This window comes from Aythya ferina (genome assembly GCF_964211825.1).
Source record: "Aythya ferina genome assembly, chromosome: 1".
NCBI lineage: Eukaryota > Metazoa > Chordata > Aves > Anseriformes > Anatidae > Aythya > Aythya ferina.
In genome coordinates this window covers 89,154,831-89,176,843 of record NC_140296.1, presented here as the reverse complement: position 1 = coordinate 89,176,843, position 22,013 = coordinate 89,154,831, and the positions used below count along the sequence as shown (strand labels likewise).

General features: G+C 46.4%; 1 protein-coding gene and 1 long non-coding RNA gene across 5 annotated transcripts in view; both read right to left on the bottom strand.

The window, feature by feature from the left end:
• Positions 1–22,013, bottom strand: part of TSPAN7 (tetraspanin 7) — an 82,525-nt gene that overhangs the window by 47,412 nt on the left and 13,100 nt on the right. The gene's annotated exons all lie outside the window — the stretch shown is intronic.
• On the bottom strand, positions 5,311–8,142 carry LOC311433597. 4 transcript variants are annotated; one of them, XR_014690846.1, is made up of 4 exons: positions 8,049–8,142; positions 7,709–7,805; positions 6,435–7,193; positions 5,311–5,636 (listed from the first exon to the last, which is right to left on the bottom strand). It is a non-coding gene; the product is annotated as an uncharacterized lncRNA (long non-coding RNA). The 4 variants fall into 4 exon arrangements; XR_014690848.1 differs by lacking the exon at positions 8,049–8,142 and having other exon boundaries at positions 6,435–6,956; positions 7,065–7,193; positions 7,709–7,944; XR_014690847.1 differs by lacking the exon at positions 8,049–8,142 and having other exon boundaries at positions 7,709–7,944.

Here is a 22,013-nt window from a genome sequence, read left to right as displayed (position 1 = left end):
AGCAAGAGATTGTAGAAGAGACAACCAAAATCCTTCACCTCTTCCGAAGCACTGCTATCATCAGGCTTATGTCCCATACATCAACGCAGTTCTGAGTGAAATTTCCCTGGCAACACTTTTAACCAAGACGTAGCGGGTACCTCCAGCTCACCATTTAGTTTCTGGTGTCTCGTGTATTAACACAACTTATTGGAGGGTCTGGTCAAATCCCACCTTTCTAGGAGTGTTCCCACCTGAGGGTGGAAGGACCACTCCAAAATACGATATCGAGAGGAAATGGTAGGTGTGTGTGTATATATATGTATATATATATATATATATATTTTTTTTTTCAGCAAAGCTACTGCAGTTTCAAAATATAATATCTGACTTTAAGCACACGAATTGCATTACCTGGTGCTGCCACCAGATGTCAGAGAGCAATAGAGAAAAATGACTTGCAGCTGCCCTGAGCGAAAAGCTGGCATCGTGGAGGGGAGGTAAGGAGGGGAGCCCAGCCAGCCATCTCTCTCTGTTATGGCAGTGAAGTCCACATGACTCTACCCCTATTTATTGCAACGTGTCTTATCACACCACGCTATCTGATATGTAGTCAGCCTTCTTTCACATAAACACCCCCAGGTTTGGAGGGTGCTGTCAGGGGAATTAAAAAAAGGAGAAAAAATTAAAAAAAAATAAATAAAAGCGCCTGGATTTCTGAAGCTGGAAATTCAAAAGAAAAAAACCCTAAGGTAATGCAGCAGCGTTATGTAGGTCTTAAAGGCACCTTGCTCTGAAACCCTCTGTTTGCAACGCGACGATCAGCTCTGCTTTGTGCATGTGTAACAATATTATTACATCCACTGTTATCTCCTCTCCTTTAATTATCATGCTGTTGGCAGCAGATTTTACACACTTTATTCAGATCCCCACCCTCTCCAAATCCCCTGTCAGCGATGAATAAAATACAGAAGGATGCATTAGACACTCGTCAGCAGCCACGGTCTTCCTGCCAAATTTAAAGAGCCCCTTTAAATCACCCTGTACCAGAGAACGAGAGCATGAACTGGAATGCACGATGGGGAAGGAGGGCATGCAAGGTGATTTCAGCATGAGTCTGAGATGGTGCATGACACACAGGTGGTAAAGCCACAGTTGGGTTTGGATTAGAAGATTGAAATGTTAAAAAAAAAAGTATCCTTACACTCCACTACCCTGCATCCTCCATATGTCGCCTTTCTAGAAACGTATCCTCCAGCCTTTCAAATCCTATTACAACTATTTTATGTGTATCCCTTCAAAATGATGGATACAAAGCTTGGAGGATGCTGAAGCCTCTTAAGAGGATGTAAAATACTTACGCTGCCTTGTAAAGTGAGTAAGAATTTAAAAAAATTGGTTTCTTGGGTCCTTTCCAAGGTAAGATGCAGGTGCTACAAGTCCCACTGGATAGGAAAAATTCCCACCTCTCTTACGGTGTAAATCTTCTTCAGGAGCACTCCAAGAAAGTGACTAAAGTTACAGCTGTTTAAACTGCACCTTTGAATGGTTTCAGGCAGAAAAATGTGGAAGTCCAGAGGAGAAAAATGTTTCTATAGCAGGTTGAATAACAAAAACCCATGTCTAACGAAGACATTTAAGGACTGAAACAAGGCTGAGAGTGCACATCGGGTACAAAGGAGAAAGAAGCCCGGTGAAGCAGCCAACAGCATATGGTGAACTAATGATTTTTCCTGAAATTCAGTGTGTGTATGGTTTTATACATTGCATGAATATGCATACGCATCTATATGCAATCACAAAAAAAAATAAAAATAAAAAAATCGAAGGAGCTCATCCCAGCACCCAAGGGTCACCCAAGAGGAGCAGAGGCAGGGGGCCATTGTGCAATGCCCTGCACATCCACCTGTGGGCTGGAACTTGAAGGATGGTGTCAGCACAGCACGGACAGCACTTTGTCTAATGAAAACTGCTTCAGAGGGGTTGAGGACCGAATGTCTCCGTGACAAGACGGCCCCGTCCTTCTGTTAAGGCGTAACGCGAGGGAATTCCTGTGAAGAGCAGCTCCGCTTGCGGTGGTGTAGCTGGGTGTTGCATGCTATAAACACAGGCACTGAGGCTGTACGTCAGCTCCACAGCACGTCAGGCAGCAGAAACTTCCCGTACGATATACTGCAAGCAGTATCTCCTCCTTAAAAATCCCCATCTATGCACTGGTGCTTTGGGTTATGGCAACCTGGGTGCGAAGCAGATGCTCTGGATTATAGTTTTGTTATCTGGTGCCCAAGGCTGCTTAGAGCTCTCTTTTGTACTCTTTGAATTTATTCTATAAACAGAATTTACAAAATCTCCAAAAAATGTGCTGGCGTCCTTATTTATTTATGAAACAGTGAATAATTCATGACAGAGGGCAGACAAAGGAAAGAGATGGGGACAAACGAGGTGCTCAGCATTATAACTTATGTACAGATTTGGAGAAAAAAAAAAAACAACAAAAACATTTGACTGTGGAAGGTAACACTGCAAAGTTATCCGACAGCACTGGCTTTAAAGCCTCATGATGTCATTTCATGCTTCCAAAGGCACACCAGCAGCCACAGGAGAGATTAATGGTTCAACGCTGCACCACGGAGATCCAGGCACCGACCTGCTGAGCTCGCTGTGTGCTTTCTCATAGAAATGGCCTTACCCCTGCGAGCGAGGGCAGGAGGCTGTACGAAGCACACCGACGTGAGATGAGTCTCCTTGCAGACCAGTAACTTGAGTGAAAGGCAAAGCCTGAAGAGCTGGGCTCTGACTCTCACGAAGGGCTGGGCGCAGCTGCAAATTGGGGTACAACCCAGATTCTACAGCCTTGAAAGCTGTGTTTGATAGATTGAAGTAAACTACCCTAAAAAAAACATGTCAACAACAAAAAAAACACAACACCCAGAGGTCAATAGTAGGCAGTGTACTTCACAGAGCTGTTTGTCCAGCTCTTTAGCCAAATGCAGAGCAGGTCAGTCACGCTCTGCAACGACAGACACCAAAAGGAGTTGGTGTCTTGTCAGCATTTGAGTTTGACAGAATGAGGTCAAAACCAGCCCTGCTCGGTCTGATATGATGCAGGCTTCTGGATCTTACCCTGCTCACTGAGAAGATGGGAGACCTCCTTCTCCTTTCACAGAGTCACGTTGTTAAAAACTGCCAGAGAAGCGCTAATGCTGTAGGATGACATGCCAGATACAAAAAAAACAACCAACACCACCACCTGAAATACGGTGAACGTCTTCAGAGAGGGCAGGGGATGCTGGGCCACTTTGTGGCCTCTGCGTTACAGATTAAAAGCAAATCGAAACTGCTAGCTTTCACCAAGAAGATAAACATAACAGTTGGGGTCATGAAACAAGATGGCAAGGCTGGCAGGAAGGATTTAAGACGTCTTGTTCAACACTGAATCCAAACCTTTGCCTTCCAGTTCCCCAGAAGAGCCGCTCTCCTACTCTTAGAATGAGCAGTAGATGATTGAATATGTATAGAAATCAGCATTTGCATCTTTGGCAGATGAATGAACGTATTCTCAGTAGCTACATCGTAAATTAAAGGAACACTTTAAAAAATACGGAAAGACTGCAACCAGTTGTCACAGAGGATACGTTAATTGATCTGGGGAAAGAAATCTCCACGAGCGCACTGTTATTTTAAAAGCAAACATAGCTGCTCCCAATTGATGGCCTTTCTCACGGCTTTTAAAGATTGAAAGTTTTAGATGCAAATACAAAGGGGAAGACAGATTTAATACCAAGGAGCTTTCAGTGAAGCCACTGACTTGCACCAGATTGAGTCCCATCTTGAGGCACACTTCCTAAAACCACAGAAAAAAAATAAGAGTGGATAACTTGCCAGATGAGGCAGGTACCAAAGCATTTAAGATAACTGCACACCCTCAAAAAAAGTATTCAAAGTTAGTATAAATCCTGATGTACTACTGGCATGTCTTGTTATTAATAAAAAGAAAAATAGAGTGAGCAGGATGCGATGTCCTCCCCTAGCTTCAGCTCCAGCAAAGCAACGCTTGGCAGCAAACACTGTCACAATCTCTTTTCCAGGAGATAGGTGCAGGTAAATGGTGCAAGTCAGGGAGCACAGGGGGGGGATGTAATTTTATCCACCTACCAGCGTGGAAGGCAATCTTAGCTAAAAATGGCCCGGGATCTTAGTGCATAAAGACGGTGTCTTCAGCGACCTTCCAGTCTTGAGAGTTTCTGTATTCCCAGGGGCTTCCGACAAAGCTGACTGACATGGTGAGGAGATATGTTAAAGGGAAGCACTGAGACTGTCTCTGCAAAGAGATCTGTGCGTACTCTAATCAGTGATGTTTTTTAATCAGACGAAAGCTTACTATAAATTGAAGGGGTTGCACAGAAACGTCAATAAGGTCTCTTAACGTTTCAACACATCTCCTACAATTTACTTGGGGAACGCAAAGCCCGATCTACTGCTGAATTACAAAAATAAAAACAAATCAATCTGAAATCCAGGTTAAGCAAGCCAGCTGGTTTTGGCGTTGGCAATAAACTTACAATCATTTAAGCAAAAAACCCCAAACCTCTGCACATTTACTGCTTCAGATACTCTGAGCCCCTAGGACAGAAGCAAGCAGTTAATGACCGCCTCCCAGCTAATTATAGAGCTGGTTTCGCTATCAAGCCCGGCTGGCAGAGCGGTGTGAAGGCAGACAGCTTCGTGACACATTCACCAGCAGTGCTCCAAAAATGACCAGCCCTCGCCTGCCCGAATTTCACAGCCACCATTTAATTGCTGGCTGCCGGGCCGGAGATACATCGCAGCGACCACCTGCCTCTCTCCCCACGCACGCCACCACGCACCCAGGGGTGGCAGCTGATTTCTGCTGCTCTAGCCTCACGTCTTGGTAATTGCACTTCCCTGGGAGTGCAGAGCCACTAATAAAATGAGAGCGTGGCGTGGGGCAGAGCCATGGCACCAGCCTGTCCCCTCTCCCCGGCACGCACCTCTTCGAGCTTGCAGCGAGCCCGAAGATGTGTCTGAATGCATCGTGAAGATGAGCACGTGCACCAGGAGAAGCCATGCCGTACGAGGAGGGCAAACAGCCCTCTTCTTGGTGTATGGAAACTCAATGGTAAACCTTATGGAGGAGGAAAGGGAGATTTATTTCTCTTCCCTGAAGACCGGGGTCCTTCGGCATGCTGGTCCCGCAGGTTCGCGCCCACTCCCCTGGGGCGCTGGTTAGGAGCAGTAACTGCTGCCCATTTATGCTTCAATTCCAAATGTTTGACAAGAAAGCAAAACAAAGCGGAGGGAGATCACTCCTACAATGTTTTCCTTAACCTGGAGAAAGCAACAGACCTCACGCTGGCCTGCCCTCGGTCAAAACAACTGCAAGGACTGCAGCACGTTATTTCCATCTCAGAGCTGTTTACGGAGTTTTGTCCTTCCCTCAGGCATTTTCCTGCCCATGATTAGCAGCGATGTGTGAAGATACTTCGGTATCAGTCCCCTTTCACTGGAAATGTTCCAGTCCACCAGCCTGGAATGACTGCTATGAAGTGCAGCGTTCGCCTCAGCCACTGAAATCTCTCATCCCGTGCAACTCCCCCAGGTTCCCTCCAGTACTCTCAGCGGCAGGCAACAAAGCCCTGTAAGACTAATACTTAATGACAAGAGGGCTGTACTTCTGATCAGCATGCAAACAAAACGATGCCACACAACTCTGAAGACTGCACAGCCAGTTAAGTCTAAGGATACACCTAAAATAAAATCAGTTTCAACTAGATGAGAAAAAAAAAAAAAAAGAAGAGATGGAGGAGGGATGAAAATACTTCCAACAAGATGGTGCGCCCAGGCATATTGCATCTTAGTTACTTTTCAATCCACGCAAGCTTCATCTTCTGGAATCAATTCCAGTTGCACCTAAACAAAATCTGATCAAATGTGCTGTAATTACTTGTACCCTTAAAGTACCAACTCATCAGTAAGAGTGAAATAGAGTGAGCTCATCAAATGTGTCTCATTATTACAGCCTTTCACAGCAGGAGTCTGCATCTTCCCTCACTGCAGACATCTGCTATTATCATCAGAAACCTAAAGACAAAGTTGCACAAAGGCTCTCTTTTTTTCAGGACTATTTCAGCTTGAGCATTTGTCACTGCCACGCACACTATTTCCACTCTCCCCAGCTGTCGCACCTAAGACGCACATAAAGAAGTGCAAAAAGTATGATGAAAAATACCTACTGGAAAACCCACGCGTTGGCAAGGGACCGAGGATATATATAGCACTTGAACCTACATTTGCCTTCAGACTATGAACTGCATTAGCTCTCATGTCAATGGAGCCACTGAATATGGGGGCTTGCGATGCCAGCGCTCCCCAACACCAGGATCTAGTTGTGCTATTGAACTTAAAAACCAAGAAAACCAATATTTACTACTCACCAGCTTCCAAGATCCCTGTATTCGTGGCTGATTTACATTCCCTTGACTGATTTACATTCCCCTGCATGATTTTTATCTGAGGTTAAGACAATTTTCAAGCGAGGAGCCTGCACAAACGCTAACCTTGTTTTGGACGTTCATTCACTGTTGCAACTTGACTGTAGTCAAATTGGCAGGAACACCAGTACACAAGCATCCGGTGAGTTTTCACTTCTGCAGGAAAGCTCCAGATCTCTGTGTATGAAATACTTTTGGACTTTTTTCTATCCGTACCTCATTGAATTCTGCACCCACAGATATTTCCACAAGCAACCAGGGAAGCAGAGTCTTGACGAAACCAGCAACGAACAGAGGACCCACACAAATGTCCATAAAGGGTCACTGTAGGAGTGAAAAGGGAAATCAAGTATGTTTCCCCCTTTTTTTTCTTGTGCTTGTTTCTATTTCATTCTGCTGTTAGTGAAGGAGAGGAGGAACTCCAGGAGATGTTTATTAAAATCTGCAGCACACGAGCACGCACGTCTGGAGGGAATGCAAGTACACCGGAGGACAAGATTATATCAGATTATTTCAGCATTTGAAGCCATGCTTTGAAATTCAACACAGCTAAGAGCGCAGCATCACACTCACCCAGAAACAACCAACCATATAAACACGGGTTGGGGAAAACTCTTCAGACAGCAGTTCATCAGAGAAGGCTTTGAGGTGGAGCAAATCCTAAGGTGAGTGTGATTCAGTGAAGTCATACTGTTAAGAAAACTGAATGAACCAAGAAGTATAAGCAGGCACACACATCACCTACAACAGAGGTCATCCTTCCATTCTGCTCAGCTTCATAAGGACGCAGATGAAGGATTATCTCCTGCCCTGAGCACTTCAAGTATATATATATATTTGAGGACCAAAAAAATAGAGGTCAAAAAGCAACAAAGAGATCTGGAAAATATGACTTGTGAGGAGAGGTTAAAGAAAACCATGTTGTTTTCATCCAGAGAGGAGAATGCTATGGGTGGGCTGGTAGAGGATTTCTAAGCACATAAAAGCATTTTTCAAAAGTAAATAGAACAACCTGTTCTCCATAACCAGATAAGGAATAATAACCAGGTAGATAAGAAATAATGGGCTGAAATCTGAGCAAAAAAAAGGCTCAGATCAAACATTATAAAAAGTACATCTGATGATATGGAAGCACAGGAATAGATCTCACGCTGCGTTCTTTAAACACAGAGCAAATTACCAGTGGTTATGAAGGGCTCAAGTATTGCTGATCATACCTGGGAGCACAGAGAAGAACTTGAAAACCTCCTTGCATCCTCCTCCAATCCATTTTTTCCTAGCTCTCTGTGAATCTCAGCTTTAAAACTGTAAGCACTAAGAGCACAATATTATAACTGTAAGAACTGCAACAAAGCACAGCAGCGCTTCCACGCCCCACGTCCCTTATTAACACTGAAAATTAAGTCACAAATGGTCTGTGCAACCTAGGCCAACGTGATGACAGGGAAGTGCCTTTTACGAGGGACCAGTTTCAACTGACATAAATTCAGCAGAAAAAGAGAAATTTCAGGCCAGCACCACCCTCATCTCCCAGCAGAGCCAATGGAGAGAAATTACCCTACAAATGCCCATGCTTGGTGTGTGCTTTAGGACACAGGAGATTGTACCAGGGAAATGCTCTTCAGTGGCTGGGCAGAGCCTTGCCCAGCTGGCTCAGATGCTTTCAATTCTACCTATTTCCCAATCAGTGCAGCTGGCCACAAAGAGATGATCTACAACACCTGCACAGGAGGTCTCAGATGGACTTCAGATTCCTCTTCTTAAAGGATTTCGTCTGCATTCTTTACTACATAAGGGAACAAAACACCTCAGTGTGTTTCAGGGCTTTTACTGAGGTTAGCCTACATGGGATGTTAACATATATTTAGAGTAAACCTTGTCTGAGAACTGTATCATCAGCCCTGGCTCTTGAGCACACACACACACTTTTCTTTTTTTTCTACAACACCATTTAGGACGCTACTGGAGAGGAACAGTTTATGTCCTGTCTTTGCTGTACTATCGGTCCTAACTTCTTGCAGGAAGGAAAAGCATAACCTTTCAGATCATGTTTCAGGTCTGGGGGTCTGCTTCCACCTTTGCGTTCACAGGATTTGAACATCAGAGAAGTGACCAGACACTGAAATTCAGCTGCTTGGTTCGCTGGGTTTTCTTCCTTCTTCCCAGCAGGGACAGCACAGCTCATCACTAGTCACTCACCACTGGAGAGCTCTTGCGCTACGATCCCTTTTCCATGCTAGATATCAGCACAGGATGGACAGATGGGCTTACCCCAAAGTTTATTTCTGTGGACTAACAGGGGAACCGAGTCGATCTCATCGGTCCTTCAGACCACTGACAGCCCTCAGGCAGGACCCAGGCAGCCCCCGGTACCTGTCTGTCCACACTCACCGCAGTCAGGATTCCTTACACACCCACCCACACTTTTATTTCTCACTTTCTTACTTTACGGCATTCATTCCAACCTCTTTGGGGCTGGTAGGGCGAGGAAGGCCCATAGAATTCCCCTACTGCAGAGCGCAGAGATATTTTCTAATTGGAGAAATCTAAATATGTGGAAGTCAGTGTCCATTATTATTCTGGAAACTTCGTACGGCAATAAAAGATGGGCTGAATCTGGCAAAATTTCTTCATAACAGAAGAACATTTTCAGAAGCACAGAGACACTTTCCTGTTTTTCAGTGTAATAAAGCCAACAAATATATTACAACAGGATTTATGCAGCCTGCCAGGCAGCTCAGCAGCTAGCTCTAAAGTGGAAGAAAGGCAAACTTTTAAATGTGAACACCCCAAGCAAAACACATTCAGAGAGCCCCTCTCCTCCGATAGATGAACCCATGGACAAGATTTCTGCCAAAAACGGCATGCAACGTTAGCTGAACAATAGCCACCGGAAAACTTGTGAATTCCCATTTAGCTGTGTCTCGGATGCTGATATAAGATATGTGGCTTCTCTTCCCTGAAATGGCTCTAGGAGAAAGGAACAGAGAAAGGAGAAAAAAGAGGGGAGAAAAAAAAAAAAAAGAGAAATTCCACTGGAACTGACTTTAGGAACAAATGCAATGTCAGCTGGAAGAAGCCCTTAGTGGCATTGAAACACCACTTTGCTATGTTCATCCACACAGATTTGTTTGACTGGAGATGGCTTCTCTCGGGGACGTTGACACAATAATTGGGAACATGCTGACATCTGCATCAGAGGCTGAAGCTAGACAGTAGTCTAGGCATTAGGAAGAGGTGGCAGGATCACCCTAAAGGGACTTGAAAACTTGCAGTCAGGAGAATGTTTTAGGGAGGCTGTCTTTTAGTTCAGTGAATAGCAAAAGGACTGGGGAAGTAGGGCAAATGAGACAGCTTCCTTTAGGAATATATCCAGGAGTTTTGACTTGACCTGTGTTTCTCTAAAGCCAGAATTAGATCTTTGTCTCGCGGGCCGGGCAGACAGACAAGGGGAGCCTCAGAGGAAATTAGCAGTCCAGTACAAGGAACAGGCATCTTCCCTCATGGCCTGGCGCTCCCTGGGATGCCAAGACAGGGGCTGCTTTGTCCTGCTCCTAATCAAGCTCAGGCAAATGGTCAAGCCAGTGCCCAGCCACCTCATTCTGATCATCCTCGTCCAAAACAGCTCACAGCACACAGGAGTTTATCCACAGAGAGGGTTTGCAGGTAGCTGTGCAGGTGGCCCTGAAGCCATCAGAAACAGCCAGGGGCTTTGCCTCAGTGGATGGCATTTGCTCTTGCAACGTTGTGTTTTCTGCTCTGTCTCCATCACAGACTGATCTGACCTGATATATGCCCTGCAAGCCCCTCCAAAATTGCCTTTTCTCTGTTCTGTGTTTTCTTCCCAGGGTGACTGTTTGATCTGGCCTTCAGACAGGAATCCTCGAGGGCAGAGGGCAAAAGGGAGCTGCAGAGAGGACAGAGGGGAGAGAAATCACACCAGCTTGTGGAGAGCAGCCCAGGCAAGAGCCAGCACCATAACAGCCAGGCCTTTCTCTCGCTGGTGGGGACGGCTTGTGTGATGGGGGTGCGAGCTGGAGCCGTCGAGCTTTACCTTGACCATGGATTGACAGGAGATGAGACCCTGTCAGCACAGAGAACCAGGGTACCTATCATCCAGGGGTCTCCCCTGTGATGGAGGTGGGCTGCATTAGCAGTCCCCATCACGGGGAACTGCTGCAGTCCAAGCAAGAAAGGGTGACACCACCTTTCACCGTCCTGAAAACTGCAAAGCATCGCCAGAAGACTTTTAACAGGAAGACAGGCGAGAGCTGGCGTGCAGGATTACCTCATCCTGCTACAGCATCCTTCCCCCTCCCTGCGGGCTGCCGCTGCCTCAGGCAGCAGAGCAGGCGAGGACACTGCGCTTCGCCTGCGCCTCGCCTCCCACGCCGCTGAGGCCGCAGCGCTGCATCACTTCAGGAAAAACAGAGCGTATTAGCCCCTCGAGTCACAGATATACGGCCCTTTGGGCTGAGAGCACGAACAGCTCCTTTCATTTAAAACAAAAGCGGCTCGGGCACTTTGCACTGAGGAGATCCAGGAGCAGGCGCCGTCCCCTCAGAGGCTGAAGCAGCAGCAGCCCCACACCAGGCCATGCTCCCACACTTAACGCACAAAAGAAAAGCCCCAAAGCAGCCTGCAGGTTTATAGGTACCGTAAACTCTATTTTGGACAAAAGATTGAATTTCTTCTTTGTCTAAACCCAACCTAGGTGCTGCAGGAACAGCTATGCCTTGAGGGGTTCGCTGAGGCAAACCAGTCTGAGGAAAGATCAGAGCAGGGAAAGGATCTTGTAAGGAGGGCATGCTGGCCGGTCCCTGCCTCAGTGGCTAGCCCCCTGACCAGAATACAAATGCTGAGCCTCGCTGACAGGCCAGTGTAACATCTCAGCCCCCTTCCCCAGCCACCCGTTCGGCTCACAGCACAGAGACAGTGCCTGCATTGTCCGGAGCACACTGCTCCCAAACAGAGCAAGAGGGAGGCCCGCAGACAAACGCCACCCTATGAGGCTGCACACAACCTCAAAACCTACCGACAGATACGGCTACGGACACGCACGCACAAAACGGGCTACGGGCAGAGCAGGCAGCAGTGCTCGGTCGCTCCTCAGCCTCCATTTCAAGCTAGCACGTCGCCCTGTAATTATCTGAAATAACCTCTGCTCTGCTCGACTCCTCTACCAGTGCGAAGCTCACGAGAAACATGCATCATCAGGGGAGGTTTAAAAATACACCAGAGTTTTACAGCAGCAGCTAGATAAATGAACCCTTTAGTTTCCTTGTGTGCTTTTTTTTTTTTAATATTGCAAGTGCTAATTAGCAAGGATTTCCCAAGTTTGACTCTGTAAAAACATAGTGGTGATGGACTTTTCTTACACTGCAGCTCTAAGACAAGAGTGCCCTGCCACTGTTTGGAAAGATTTGTGCATTTAATTCCTAAACAAAGGTGCATTGTAAACGCCAGAAGTGCCTCACTTTAAAACAGATCAAGGACAAAAAGTCTACCGTTAACACGAAATAACTGAATTTCCATAAGAAATACAAAGTTGAGGTTGACGTATATTTTGCTGACTGGTCTTCCTTGCAGAAAGACATTGGTGGGAACTAACTGAGAGCAAGTAAGAGACCCTACATTTCAAACAGCATATCATTTGCAGAGGTTTTTTTTTTTTTTTTTTTTTTTTTTCTCCGCACCTCTATTACTATGCGAGCATCTGATTCACTGGGCCTTTTGTGTTTTTTTCTTTAATTAAACATTTCAAGCCATTCACCCTCTCTGACTAATGAACCCTGCATATTCTTGTTCTGTGTGCAGATGGGTTGTACACACAAGTGTGAGCATTGTGACCTATGAAGCATAAAAAAAAAAAAAACAAATTTTGATTAAAAAAAAAGAAGAAGAAAACCCCACTAACGCAATTTTAGAAGCTTGGGGGAAAAATATAGTCTGGGTGCAGGGGAAGCTCAGGCTGTCAGAGTGCCAGGAAAATCTGCAAGAGTCACATATGAAGTTGTAAAAGATAAATATACTGAAATAACCAAATAATTATATGCAGGAGTTGTTTTTGTAAAGAAACAACGCTGCTTTCTTTTAAAAATATTTTCATCCCGTGTCATTTCACTCCTGATCTGTACAACTACTGAAATCCCATTGCAGGACACTGCCCAGATTGAATTGTTATTATGCTTGCAGGAGGCAAAACACTCGGGACGGGTCCCCGTACACCTCCGTTTAGTTCAAGCTGCACCATTACAAATCACCCCTGTGAAAAGGCGTGGAGCAGATCTCTTCTGCTGCGAGCTGAGACGCCGAAGTGGAGAAAATTATTACATACGGTGTCGAAAATGTTTCCTTTGGCAGCAGTTAAGAAAATGCCATTCATTCTGTATACAGCCTGCTTGCTCCTGCATAGTAAAGAGAGCAATTGAACAGTCTTAAGAAGTTTACTGGGTCGCATTTCTCCTGGACTAGGGCCAGCATTCCCATTATTCGCCAGTGCTGGGCGCCCATTACTCAAATCTTCTCCTGGTCTCGATCCTTATTGTTTTACTGGTGCTGACAGTGCCTGAAAACAGAAATACGAACCCTGAAATTAATTACAATGCAACGCATGTTTCCAGAGGTTGTTTAAGGCAAAATACATTCTCAAATGGCCATGAGAAGTGGATCGGCATCACCTGGCATGGGTTGGTCCCCAGGCAAAGCAGCATACGCCGCTCCTCAGAGGCATGGACAAGAATGAGAAGTGAAACACAGTGAAGGGTAGAATAATGTGAGGACTTGATTAAGCAAGCCATTAAAGTTAATGGGACTAGTCACACGAGGACAAATCATGCCAGAAGGTTTGGTGTTGCAGAAGAGTGCAGAGGATAAATGGTACTTTCCAGCTAGGCATTAGCGCAGCTTTCTAAGGCTGCCCACCCTCTCTCCTCCCTCCCCACCACAACCAAGGCAGCAAATTTGCCAAAAAGCACACGGCACAGAGCCCATGCAGCAGTGCTGCCCTCCTCCTGACAGGCAAGCTCAGTGCCCTGAGCCAAAGGCCTGCATCCCGTGCTTCTCAGGAGAAACAGCAAAACACAGAGACATCGGCAGTCACACGGCCAGTGGCCAAGGTTGCCGTGGTCGGGGAGAACTGCGAGGAATCCAGGCAGCTTTTGCAAAGGGAAGCAATTTCTTAAGCAAGAAGGTGGCAGAGTATCTCCAAGTCCCCTTCAAAGCACCCCGTTTGCTACCTGGATGGGGACAAGCAGAGCACCCCCGGGCAGCAGCCAGCACTGGATGTGGCCTTAGAGCCTGCCCTGTCCTCCAGAGTGCTGCTGGGGTCACCTGCCAAAACCTCTTCCCCCACATCCCCTGGGAAAAGAGAGGCACAGGAAGGATGCCCGGCAACCAAACGGACCAGGAAAGAGGCATGGTTAGCAAAAACAGCAAATTTTTCTTTCTCCCTAGCTGTACAGTTGGGTTCCCCGCTTGTTTAATGGATTGGTTTTCTAGAAGCGTCAGTAGTTGTCTTTTTCTTAGTAACTAAGGAATAATTTTTTAAAATAATCTAGTGTTTTAATACTTCACGCAGCAGTTTTTAAGCAAAGCTCACAAACTACGTTTCACCAGCTGTCTCCATAACCTGAAGGCAACAAAGGTGCACAGAGCTTCCCACACGCAGAGAAGAGAAAGGAGCTGTGCACACAGGGAGTCAGCGATGGTTGTGCATCAGGAAGAGGGTGAGGGGAGAGAAAGGAAGATCAGAAAACCCATCCTCAAAACCAGCCTGCCCCTGCACACCACCACAACTGGTTCACTGCAAACAACCTGTGCGAAGAGGCGCACAGCCTGAGCACACAAGGGCCAGACAGTCTGGGATAATCTCGACTGCCTGCCCACGAGGTCCGTGTGTGCCAATTTTAAATCAGTTCGGATCTGAAAGCAAGAAGGGGAAAGCGAGGGTTAAAAGAACAGATGACGAAAGGGAGAAGACAGCCTTTGAATTTCTGCTATTAGCAGAGATAAGGAGCCCCGGCAGCTTAATTTCATGCCCAAGAACTAATTTAGTATGTACTCATAGCGCTGCCGGTGTACTCAGCAGAAAGAGCCATTTCTTTTTGTACTGCTGAAATGTGCCCTTTCAGGAGGTACTGAAAAGCCTGCAGGAAAGTCTCTGTTTTATTTATTTATTTATTTTTCTTATTTTGGAGAAACTGTCAGCAGCTGATCTCTTCATTCAGGTAGCTAAGCACAGGCTTAGCAAAATCACGCGCGCTGTTTTGCTGATGCTCTTGTCAGGGGTGGAAGGCAGCCGTGCACACAGCAGCCTAACACCTCCCCTGCTGCAGAAAAGGCCACGTTTTATTCTTTAATCTTTACTTTATTTATTCTTGAGTTACAGTTTTGAGCCTCCCGTTCGCTTCCCCTAACAACATCTTGGTGTGAAGAGGGGCAGGACTGCACCGATGCCTGGCCACACCAGGGCAAGTATGTGAAAAAAAAAAACACAAATGTAGGTGCCGCACCACAGACACTTGCAGTGTGTCACCCCAACGCTTCGCACAGCAGCAGTGCAACTCTCTAGGGCTCGAAGAAGCACGATGGATGCTCCCAGAAGGAAACCTGAGCCAGCTCTGCTCTCCGAACGCGCTTCCCACAAAAGAGGCAATTTTACCCACACGGGCTAGGCCACAGCCCACGCTTACATCTGCACAGGTTTAAACAACCACGGTTCAGTTTCCAGCCCGTGTAGATCGAGCTGTGGCAAAAATTCACAATGGAAACCTGTGCCACGTGCAGGAAGGAAGGCTGGGCTGATTGGCGGTGACTCAGGGGCGCTGGCACTGAGGAACAAGCTGACAGAACACGCAATTAACAGATTAGCTTTCCGCTCTCTTAAATCAGCATTACAGTCTTACAAACACCCAAAAACACAGCGTTTGGCTTCCCCAGCGCAGGCTACACCTGACGTTTGCCCAAGCTTGGCTCCCCAATTTCCAACCAAGCTCACCCCCTGCACCCTCAGACGCTGTGCTGACAGCGAGGCCCTGCTCCGCTTTTGAAGGAAATAAGAAAGATCCCTAGGGATTGGGAAAGCTGCTCTTCGGAATGGCTGGTGATTTTTGTCTCAATCTTTCTCCTTTAAAGCCGAAAACGTTTTTCCCCGACCTGCCTGGTACTTATTTTCCACCGGGACCTCAGGTGAGGAAACCACTGTGTTTGTTCTCAAAAGCTCAGCAGATTTTGTACTTCATACAGAGGAAGTGCGTAGCGTGATTTTGAAATCGGTGCTAAAGGAGTTAATATTTAAGTACGAAACCCTTAATAAGTCAATCTTTAAGTAAAGAAATGCAACCCGTTTGGACTCTCCTTTTCAAATCCCCTTTCCTACATGTACTTCCCCTCTGGGCTAGCAGAGAAGGAGCAGCCCGTGTGATGGAGCACGAGCTCGGCTCACAAAAGCAGCCCCTCCATCCCCACGCCGCGCTGAGGCTGCAGGAAGAATCGGGGAGGACCAAATATCTGCTGAGCACCGATCCCAAGGTCAACGCCTCTTTTCGGAGCCACTTCATCCCGAAAACGATGAGCTGGCTCCCTCAAAGGTAGCTCAAAATGCAAGCGTGGCTGCTACACGCCAAAACATAGGGGTGTCAAGTGGTGAAAGGCAGGGAGCCCCCTCGCAGAGAATCGCAGCCACTGCTGCAATATTAATGAAGCTCTTTAGAGGAGGGAGGCGAAAAAAGGACTTTGAATAATGCATTGCAGGCACCGGTACATCAGCCGTGGCTTCTTTATGCGGGAGGCAGCTGGCATTTTAAAAATAGACAACTTTAAACTTGATGGGGGTAGCTCACCCGAGGAGGAAATTATCCGCAAATGAACCATCATTTCAGGGGACAAAGCCGATAAACAAGCCGAGCACAAAGAAAGTTTATGAGCACCAGGGCTCTGAAGCAGTGCGGGGCTGCCAGCACAACCCTGCTGACCGTGAGCAATCAGCCTGAGCGATGGTGAAGCCGTGGGTGCCTCAGCACATCCCGGAGCCTCCACACCTGTGGAGCTAATTGGAAACCGGGGGTCCTTGGGTTTTGGGACGGCATTAAAGGCTCCATTTCCCCAGCACGAGCACACCGATTTTTTTTTTTTCCTGTTAAAAATAAGACAAATGCATCCCAAGGGCAAAATGCAGGAGAGCAGCGCTGAGCAGGGCACCCAGGAGCAGAGCACCTCGGCGCCTGCGCCCACCGCAGGTGCGCAGGAGGAGCGGCTGCCGCGCTCAGCCTGCTCAGTAAATAACTGCGGCCTCATTAGCAGAGCATTACAAATCCAAGATGCAGCTGGCACAGGATGGATTTAGCGTGGTTGTCCTATTCAGCATCCACATAAATCTCCTTTCTCTGGCGGCTAAGCCTCCGCTGCACACAGCCGCCCTGCCCGGCGCAGCTGAGCACAGCCGGCACACGCACAGCCAGCCATCAGCAGCGGCCAAGAGGCTGGTGAGCCCCCCCACACCGACCAGTAGCTTTCCATAAACCTCAAACTGGGGCAGAGCCACGGGGAAAAGAGGCTCCGGTGAGAGCTCTGGCTCCTGGGCTGTCAGACAGACTTAGATGGGGGCCAGAAGTGATTGATTTTAAATGAGAATATCAACAGGCGAGCAGCACCAGAAACCCAGCTACACGAAGGCAGGAATGGGAATCCTTACACACAAGCTACCTGTTACCTGGGAAAGAGAGACCAGATCATACTGGTGGGGCTGTAAACCTGCCTCCTGGCTGGAGAGAAGATTGAAGAACACAATCAACGTTTTGCTGCTTTGTTCGACCAGAACGCAAGCTAAAGGCATCCACAGTAACAGATTCAGAGCAACTTCAGGATTTTCAGTGTTATTATTGTTGATTTTATTATTATTTAAGTTAGACATACACAAGAATACCATTTTATTATTTGATCTTTCAGGGCAAACTGCTTACCATTTGTCTTTCCATTCCTGAAACCCAAAGGTGCAGCCCCGGTGTGCTTTAGAAACACCGACAGACATGTCAGGAACAAAGACAAAAATTTCAGGAGCACAATATTCTGAGTAACTATGGCACTTCATAAAGAGAGCTTCAAAATAAGTGATGCCAGGGCTCTTCCTCCACCAAGTATCTTTCTATGTCATCACAGGTCAAGTTACCTCAATTCTTCCCATTTTTCTAGATGAATCACCTTTCACGTACTGTTTGCTGAAATACAAAGCAAATAAAAATAATATTTGAAATAAAACCTTCTGTCTTCACAGGCATCCTCTGCCCAAAGTTTTGCCTAGTTCAAACTTGAATTTGAATGCATCAGGAATGTGAATGTCCAGGACAGAAAGCAAGCGCAAATCTTTACACTTTACAGCTATCCTGTGCTTTTCTTGCCAGTCTCAAAGGCAGGCAGACAGTTCATTGCAGTACACTCACCAGCGAGCTAGAGGAAAGATCAGCGATGGGTGGTGTTATGACACCGATATTCTCCTTCCCAAACAGGTAATGAACTGCCTTCTCCTCTCGCAGTGCTCGTTAGGCAGACCACACGAAAGGAACCTGCCAATTTCCATCTACCAGAAAGGCTGACACGCGAGGTCGAAGCATTACGACAAAGATCTTTTTGCCAGTCACCTTCTAATATACATACAGCTCTTTGAAAAGGGAAGGCACTGCATTTAAACTCTGGAGTTAAGCATTGGGAGGAAGGGGGTGGTTAAATCATGAATCTATGTAATGTACACAGCCTTTACCATCGTTTCCTAGGTAGCTTTTCATGTCCATCAAGAACAGATTTTATCCCCAGCACCCCAGATAGCGTATGGCACAAGAGGAAAGCACCTTCCTCCCCAGCCAGCTCCTGATCACCCAGCTGCAACAAGGAGGGAAAGAATACACTTCTGACTGCTCAGGAGACACCTGACCGAACCGAAATTCGTTTGTTAGGGACCCTCTACCCTCTCCTTTCTCAGCTGGGAAGAAAGGTTGGAAGGCCACTAGCAAATTAATGAGGTACTTCTCAAGAGCAGAGCTTAAGGAAGAAGTGCAAGGGAGAGTTGGCATTAAATACTTTTATCCCTTCAGCAGCTTAGGTATAAAAGCTGGTGCTCCCTTACTTGCTGTTCTCCAGAAGGCATGCCATGGATCTATCGCACAGCTAACAGAGAATAAAAGAGACAGAAAAGACTCAGCTGTAACCTCCACCAAGGGCAAGTGCATTTGACCATTTTGCACAGTCATGTATTCAGGAGCTCCTGGAGCAAGCGAGGATAAACTCACCTCTTCTTCCCCTGAAAGACCGACCATGCAATTCTAGTTCCATCTCCATGAATGAGACCACGGGTGCAAATGCAGGGCATGTGACTGGGCAAACATTTAAGTTCACTGCTCAGAAAATATCCTTGCAGCAGTTCCGGCTGCAAGGATAGAAGGCAAAGGAAGAGGCAAACTTACTGCAGTTCTCAGCTTGGTCGATTTGTGAGCAAAAATAAATTCACAGTGTGAACAGCAATTCACCTGCTTGGTGTCAAACACTAATTGAGAGATTCGGAATAAATTGCAATAAATAAATAAATTTCCTCTGGCTGATTATATAAATTATAGAATGATTTGCTCATCAGGAGAAGTAAGTATGTGTATCAATATATGTATGAATAACATGTCTCTCCAAATGGCTGAATATCACTTCACCACACCATAGACCACACCGTCTATGAGATGCCTTCAGAGAAAACCAGAAGTTCAAACATTTTGGAGAGCTTAGATTAGCGAGGATACTTAGAGCACATCCACAGTGCACACAGTGCAGCAATGTGGAGCTGCTGTACGTCTGGAAACAAGACAGACAAACCTGTGCATCCCTGGTATACAGCCAACGAGTCCTCCCGAGAGGCAAGGAAGAGCATGTCTTTAATCCCGACCATGTTTCTTCCATGATCTGGGTGCCTTTGAACACTTCTACACTGTGCTTGGAGGACAGGTCGAGCTCAGAGGTTGCTCAGCTGTCTTTGCAGAGATCTGGGCTTTGCAGTCCTGATTCCTTTCGAATTTGGATCTTCCTTACATTACAGTTAATTTCTGCCAAACTAACAGACTAGCACAGAATTACTCTCCAAAGGCTGTACCCAGAAACAGGGCTTTGGAGAAGGCCACACAGTTGTGTTGCTGATGTCCAAGATGGTAACACTCCTAATGAAGGGTACTTTTCTTCCAACAGAATGAGCCTTGAAATGACCTTCAGCTTCAGACTAGCAATGTTAAAGTGAAAGCATATGGAAATGCTGTTAAACATGGTAATTTTGTGACAGCATTGCCAAGGTGACTCCTGTCACGCTACAGAAGGGCTCTTAGTCCACCGTGAGCAGATCCCTTCTGACTTTCTAATGCTGAACATGTGGAGAAAAGACTTGTTAGCACAAGCAATCAGGATTGGGAAGAAAACAGACAGAATAAATCTTTGTGGTGGAATCCCCTTCCTTGAAAACTCAGAAGAAGGCAATACGGTCACTTGAGTCCTGGGAGCTATTCATTTCTATAAGCTGAAGTGACTGCCTCAAGGCAAACAGCCTTCTGCAGAAGAAAGCCAGTTCACAAACACAGAATGGCCCAAAGAAGGCTTTAATTACCTTTGTGATGACTTTAACACCACATAAGGCAAAAGGTGCTTTAAGTGGAGGGAAGCGTGTTTCCAAAATAAAAGGCCTCACGTTAATTTGGTAAGAGGGCGCAAGTATACCACTTGTCTCTCTGCTTCTTGAATAACCAGAAAAACTTCTGAGTGAACCCACACAGAATTTGGCTTTACCCTAGACTCAAGCAACGAAAGTACAACTTTCATAACCCAAACCGAGAGAGAGAAATGCTTCCAGTCCAAGCCGAGGTGAAGTGTCTTCCCCTCGCCCAGCCGCCCAAGGAACAGGTCTAATCCTGACAGGACCACCTTCAGCATCACTGCCTGGACACTTTTCATGTATTTTATCTACTAAGGGTTATCACCCTCCTGTAGGGAAAAGAAGCCAGGGCATTACATTATCCCATAGTTGACATAAGCTCTGGTCACCATGCATGAAGCAAGGACTGCTCAGCCTCTGCCCACCCAGAGGGAAGGAAAAGGGTTTTGATTCAGGAGGAGGACAGAATAAAATGAAAAAGGACAGCCACCTCCCTCACAGAGATTTGGTTTCTTAGTTTCAAGAGGGGATAGATGTTAGTTAAGAAATACACTGTCAGAGCCCTCAGAAAGGCCTGATCTACCAAACCTCAATCAGAAGGCCACATCCAGGCCTTCCTCTCAGCCTTTGCCTGGTAACACCCCTTCTTCGCAAGCAAGCAACATAGCACCGTACACAAAGCAAGCTGTAAATTTAGTGGTTTTGGCAAAGGAAGCCTCGGAGACCTCAGCAGACCCAAAGATTACCTCAGCAGACTGTGTTTAAGATCGCAGCTTTCTTCATCTGCTCTTTTCCCCTGCCCCATTACAGATGCACCTACTGCTACACCAGAAAGCCACCTCAGAGCGTGGACGGTGCTGCCTGCCCCACGTTAAGAAGAAATCACTCTTTGGCACATCCCCCTTTCCTCTTTCACCCTTTGCCCGCTACGGTATCTAAGCATTTCAGTGCACAAGCCAGGCTAGAAGCGGGAAAATTGGTCCAAAACATCTATGACTAATTCTGTTTTTTTTTTTTTTTTTTTTTTTTTTTTCTCCTGCAGCTTTTCATCAGTTACTACATTTCAGGCTATCATGTGGTATGGCGCAAATGGAAGTGAGATTACATAATGGCACTGACTGCTCTGCTCTGTGTACTTACGTTGTCACACAGGACTTTTGATTACAGGATAAGCCGAAAAGGGGAGAAAACAGCAAGCACAGCGATTTCTTCCAAGCAGGGATATAATTTCGATATTACTGATACAGCCCAACACGAACCGCATCCATTAATTCTCGAACATGCCAAGAGCTGGAATAAAGAACACCACAGATCAGATGCCCCCGATTCCAGCGGAGTTGTGTTCCCTCCTGTGAGACGCTCATGCAGAGATCCAAAACACACATGTAGACAACAGTGGCTCCCACCCTCACGATCCTCCCTGTCCTAGCTAGCATGGGCCATCTGCTACCACTTAGCAGGCAGCCCTGCTAAATACAAGATCGGTACCACTTATGTGAAAAGGACGACTTAAACTGCCAGCAGAAATGCTATTACAAAGCCTTGCCTAAATTACAGTAAGAGCAGCTCGTAATTTACCCATTTGGAAAGGGCAATTTAAACCATGCCAAGCGAGGTGATAAAAGATAAGAGACTAGGAACTAAGGCACAGGCCAGTCTCATTCTCTACCTGATACCACTCATGGAGGAGAAGTAGGAAACAGAAATCATGCTGGAGCTTACCTAACAATTCCCTTTTTTAGATGGTAAGATGCAGGAATACCAGAGGAATTAATAACCTTTTGCAAAATAGAGTCCCTGCTGAACCCATGCTCACCAGCCCACAGAAGCTAAGAACAAAAGAGTGACTG